Here is a 6000-nt window from a genome sequence, read left to right as displayed (position 1 = left end):
AGTGGAGATGATAGGGATGAGGTGACGATGAAGTGGAGATGTTCGGGATGAGGTGGTGATGAAGTGGAGATGTTCGGGATGAGGTGATGATGAAGTGGAGATGTTCGGGATGAGGTGACGGCCAGAGAGGAAGAAGGGATGATCAAAGGGATGACGGTGGAGACTACAGGAAGGGATGATGATAGATCAATATCCAGGTGTACTGTACTCTTCTGCTGAAGGCAATAATCTGAGGGCAGTAAAAGGCTGGTAAATAATGTTTTTTATTCTTTAATTGATAATTGTGTTATTTAAGTATTTATGTATGTGTTGCTTTTGAGTAATGATTGTTAAAGTTTGTTTCCATGAAAGTGAACATGACAAACTCCCATTTTACCTCATAGAAGAAAGTCTGTTCTTACACACTCCTGGTTGTAGGTCTACTCAAGATTTACCACTTATTTCTCACCATAACAACAACATGCCAACAAAATTCAACCTGTTGTGTAAAAGTAATTTTAAAAAGTTTGTTTATAAAACCTTTATTACCTAAAGGGTCTGTTTTATTATGTAAATGTGTTATTCATTACCAAAACTGCAGCATTTAAGAATACAAACTGTATTTACCTGTTTCTTTGTAAAGCCCGGGCCATAGGCCTACATGACGTGACACTAGCAAAGCATGTGTGAGTGCAGCTAAGCTAAATTAGTAAGACTCACTCCTCATAAATGCCCCCCACACGCAAATGAATAGCGTTGCGGTGGTGTAATTTGCTAAAGTGATACCGAGGAGCGAAACACCTGTTAGATGAGCATGCATGAATGCGCGCATGCAGATGTGGCAGTGGGTGTATATTTACTCCATGAGGGGAAGTACAGTGTATGGTTTGTGTGTGAGTCAGCAGAACCTCACTCTATCCGCCTCGTCTCTCTCTTTCCTCAGCTGCACCTGCCTGGGCAGTGTTTGTCTTTGATAAACACAGCAGTCAATTATCTACACATCTATTGTCACAGGCTTTCTCTAATAAATAACGTGGCGAAATACACATCACTGTGAAGACGACTTACTTTTGCTGATCAATGCTAGGTGTGTTTGTGTGCAGGTGAGAGGCAGCTGGTCTGTGGTTAAATGACTCGGCTCCTGGCATTGTCTCTGAATGTGAATGTGGTTAGCTTAGCTTAGCTACACACGCTGTCACTGTGCTAACCTCAGACACTGTCGCCATCGTATCAACCTGAGACGTGCAGACACACCACAGGATGTTACTACAGTAGATACTGTAGCTTTGTGTGTGTGTGTGTGTGTGTGTGTGTGAGTGAGGGAGGTACTAAGTCTCACCTGATGCAAATACAAACGGCTACATTTGTTGTACATCTTGGCTATCTACAGTATAGGCCCCTTAAAATAGCTGCTTTTGGGATTTTGCTATTCCTTGAGCCATGCATATCAAAGGCAGACACTACCTCACTGCACCACTTGCTCTGGTAATAAAATCCACCTCTTTGTTAATTATAAACCCAAAAAAAACCACACACTTAATTGCCTGTGCACGTCAATACATGGAACGCACAGAAGTCATTGTTTTCAAGGACTCCCCCACACTCGTTTCTGAAAATGAGAGTTCTTCCCCTCGACCGAGGGGCCATTAGCTCCGTGACCGGGTTGGCAGGGCTTCTGCTTGAGTGGCCGACTGCACACACCTGCCCAACGAGTCTCTGACCGGTCTGCTGCTATTATTGTTGTCAGGAAACAGATGTGAGTTCACACCACTGGAAACTCAGCCTGTTTGTGACTGTGGTTATGTGTGTCTGCACGGTATGGCTTTGTGTGTGTGTGTGTGTGTGTGTGTGTGTGTGTGTGTGTGTGTGTGTGTGTGTGTGTGTGGAGGGTGTGTGTGTGTGTGTGTGTATGTGTGTGTCTGGAGGGTGTATGTGCGTGTGTGTATGTGTGGAGTGTGTGTGTGTGTGTGGAGGGTGTGTGGGCGGGTGGGTTTCGGAAAGTATGACTTGGCATTTCCTGCCGTCGGTTTCCCCTCCTGACTATGGGTTAAATGCACATCCATGCTTGCCCATACTGCGCTCCACCACACACACACACACACACACACACACACACACACACACACACACACACACACACACACACACACACACACTCACTCACTCACACACACATGCACACTCACTCACTCACACACACTCACACACACCCTCCACACACACAAACGCACGCACACACATGCACCACACACACGCACACACACACACGCACAACCAGATACACACACACACACTCCACACACACACACATCAGAGGATGGGCAGTGCACGTGAGCATTCATGTGTGACGGTAAGATGATGAACTGTGGTCAAACCCAACGAGTGGCCTGGGGAGTGGTTGTGTTCAGTTCGCCATAGTTCAGCCATGTTGTGTGTGAGGCTTCAGAGTTATGGATGGTGACATTCTGAAGACAGACACTCGAGTTCACGCGCAGTCAGTTTTGCGCATTGTCTAATGAGCGCAGAATGACGTGAAGTTGGTTGCTGATGACACACGGCCAGTCTCTCAAAGAGGCACCCGTCAGATTAAAACTCGGGGCACCGCACTATAAAGGATAAATTGGATAAATGTCTTCCAGATGATGATAGACTGTGTTAATGACACACTTGCACAGATGGACTCTCTCACACACACACACTCACACTCACACACACACACACACACACACACACACACACACACACACACACACACACACACACACACACACACACACACACACACACTTACAGACACAGATGAGCTCCAAAAACAGGCGCGCTGGGAAACGGTGAATTCCCCAGACCACAGAGTGCACGCGAGGGTGAGGGGAGTCATGGGAAAGCCGGATGCGTGCGGCAGGGCTGGTCAAGTCTAAGACAGACTGAGCCCAATCAGAGGAAAGCGAGAGAAGAAAGAAGGTCAGGGTGCAATGTGGCAATTCGTTTTTTCATTAGAATGTCAAAACGGAAAAAGGTTTTTTTGGCCCATAATTCTGTTGTTTCATTCCAAATGGAGAAATGAAAACCCACATCCCAGCAAGTACTTAAAACGGCCGTTTTTTCACTGTTGGTCAATTCATTTTCTTCATATTTTGTTTCGGGCCGTGAAACAGAAAGACGAACAGCTGATTCCGTATTTCGTTCTGTCGTTCCAAGGTGTCAGGTAGGGAAAACGAAATCACGTGGTCTGTTAGTCACGTGGTCCAGTCCAGCATCACAGGAAGCGGGGTCATTTAAAAGTCCTTATTGGTCTGAAGCTAGCTAGCTAGGTAAGGTACATTAATGGAGATTAAGTCAGTAGTCGATCGAATTATTGTTATTAAAAGTGGAGAGGGTGTATGATTTTTTTTTCCCGATTACCGTCTAAAACAAGCGAAAGGGCGCTGTGGGTACAGCGTCTGAAGAGAGGAGAACGCAGTGGTGTTCTAGCTGCTGGACATGGCCAGGTAACTTATGGGAATCGTCTCCAGGACAGAGTTCGTGGGAAACATTTTGTGAAAAGTAAGTATTCGTTACTCTTGTTATTATTACAATATGAAGTCAATGTGGTCTGCTGTAGCTTTTCCTATTTCTAGAGCCAGAATGCTAGCTAACGTTAGCTAGACTGCTAACCTGTGAATTACATGAGTGTTTTGCATGTAACTGTATACAGAGAGGCCGATTGCTGATGCTCACCACCCAGTTTTGCCTTCTCTAACATTATTCCTTCAGGCTCAGATCTAAACCTCCTTGGCTCAGATGTGTACAGTGACTGGATAAAGAGAGGACCTGACATTGTGGAGTGATCACCAGGTCATACCCAGTAAGTCCATTTTATTTGTGGGCCTTGTTGAGTGTGACAGAGGACATGTAAATCATTTACATTTGAACTGCTATTACATACAGTATAGGCTAGGGCTAGCTGCTGCCCTGTCCTCTTCCTCGTGTCTGGCCATCTTGTACATCACGTCCTTCCAGTAGTTGGCGCAGGCGAGTGCGACTGGCCTTTGGTTCGGCCAGGTCATCTCCGGTACATTGTGGAGCATAGCTACATCTCATGATGTGTTCCATGGTTTGGGGTTCACCGCACACACAAGCATTTGAAGATGTGAATTTCCATTTCTCCATGGTGTCCTGCAGCATCCGCAGACGGTTCAGTGTTTTCCAGACAACCCGTGGTTGATTGTGGCCAGTAGCGAGACATGCATCTGGGATGATGCCTCACTCTGTCTGGCTGCCCTGTCTGACATGACTTTTGTTTGCTGTATTCCTGGCCCTGATTCACTGTTCATCCTATGCTGTTGTTCTACATGAGACAGGAACTCAACTACAATAATCCTAAGGGGAACTCAACTTCAATAATCCTACCATGAATTTACAAGTCGGCACACTGTAGCTTTTTTGCCATTTATTAGCCACAACAAATCTTTATTCATGAACTAGAGATTTGCAGTGACTAACATGATCTTGTCTTCTAGGATGCCACCGCTGATGATCAGTATAAACCACGTAGTGAGAGACAGGACACCGCACCCAGCACCGCTCAAGGTAAAAACAATAATGTTAGGGCTGTAATAGGACATAAGTGTAGACTCATTCTGTGTAGACTCTCGTTCTGTGTCTGGTGGACATTACTCCCTGCAGTCCCTGTAGAAAAATGACAGGTTGTGAACAATCTTTTCCTTTTCTTGTCTGGCCCACAGGTCCAGTGAATGTTCCAGTGCCATTTCCCCCAGAGTTGCTTGCCCTGGGCCTGTCTACCTCTCCCCGACTTGCCCCTTCCCCCTCTGCCTCTGCTCCAACCCGTCCTGCCCCGAGCAGGAGTTTAGCATGTTTGCTAATTGTGCTGTGTTAGCTAGTGACGAGTGGCTGTCTCTCTGCAGCACTGTAACTGTAACTGTTTGCATTTGACGTGTGAGTAAAGATCGACTTGACCTGACTTTGTCACACGTCTCCTTGTCATTCTACTCCCACACTATCACATTGTCTCCATTATGTCTTTCACAATGACAGAAATGCTATTGCCTATTTCTGAAGCAAGTACTTTACATTTTGAGTGGAAGTTCATTCAATAGCCCAATGATTAAAAGGTGCTATAGATTTGGTGACATGTTGGTGAATGACCGACTGTGTACCTGTTCACGCATGTGCTTAACATTTAGATATGTCTAGGTCCTTTAACAAGAGAGGTATATTGTTATGAGAAATGTATTTCCTCTTTTAGCAACTACACTTAAGAACAACAGTATTATACCGTGTAATCAGCAATGGGAGCAATTACAGAAAGACATTTGTTATCAACTTAAAACTCTGTTTTACTGGCACTGCATTACAGGTAGGTTATATCATCCTTGCCTCCGTAGGCAATAACCGCAACACTAACTGCTAGAAGCTGGATGAATCTTCTCAACACCTGTCCAAATTATCTATCAGAAACCTATCCAGGTGTGTATCCGGGGGGCTGGTAGGAGATGTATTGTTATATACGACCAAGGACCACATTTGAAATAAGTGTTCTTAATACTGGAATGTGCCATACTCTGGGCAATACTTGCATCTTTGATGTATGTATTCAGTTTTACCCAAAATAAAAATCAATCATAAGCTGTGACTGCCATGGAGAGTCAATGCTCAAGATCAAGTGCCCTTACAAATATAATTAATTCTCTCCAGCAGAGCTCCACAGAATAAAAGCCCCTATGTTCTGTCTAGGTAGGTAGCCAGGGTTTAAGGAAGACACACCAGGGCACACGTCACACCTGTGTTAAAATCACTACACTGGTTACCGGTCAGTTCTAGAATCGACTTCAAAATTCTTTTACTTGTCTATATATCTCTCCACGGCCGTGCACCTATATACATTTCAGACAAGCTGGTTAGGTACATCCCCAACCGACCACTTAGGTACTGAACTGCTAACAGTTCCAAAAGTCAGGACAAAAAGACAAGACATTGCCATATGACAAGTTACTCGTAGTTGTGGCCAACCCTCAACCCTGC

The 6000-nt window shown here is 45.1% G+C and overlaps 1 long non-coding RNA gene across 1 annotated transcript; it reads left to right on the top strand.

Moving 5' to 3' along the window:
- The first annotated feature begins 3106 nt into the window (after nt 1-3106).
- Nucleotides 3107-4930, top strand: LOC311314647. The gene is made up of 4 exons (XR_014630645.1): nt 3107-3522; nt 3733-3823; nt 4479-4548; nt 4704-4930. It is a non-coding gene; the product is annotated as an uncharacterized lncRNA (long non-coding RNA).
- The last annotated feature ends 1070 nt before the right edge of the window (nt 4931-6000 follow it).

The sequence above is a fragment of the Borostomias antarcticus genome (assembly GCF_949987555.1).
Source record: "Borostomias antarcticus genome assembly, chromosome: 10".
Lineage (NCBI taxonomy): Eukaryota > Metazoa > Chordata > Actinopteri > Stomiiformes > Stomiidae > Borostomias > Borostomias antarcticus.
This window is presented reverse-complemented; position numbering and strand designations above follow the sequence as displayed.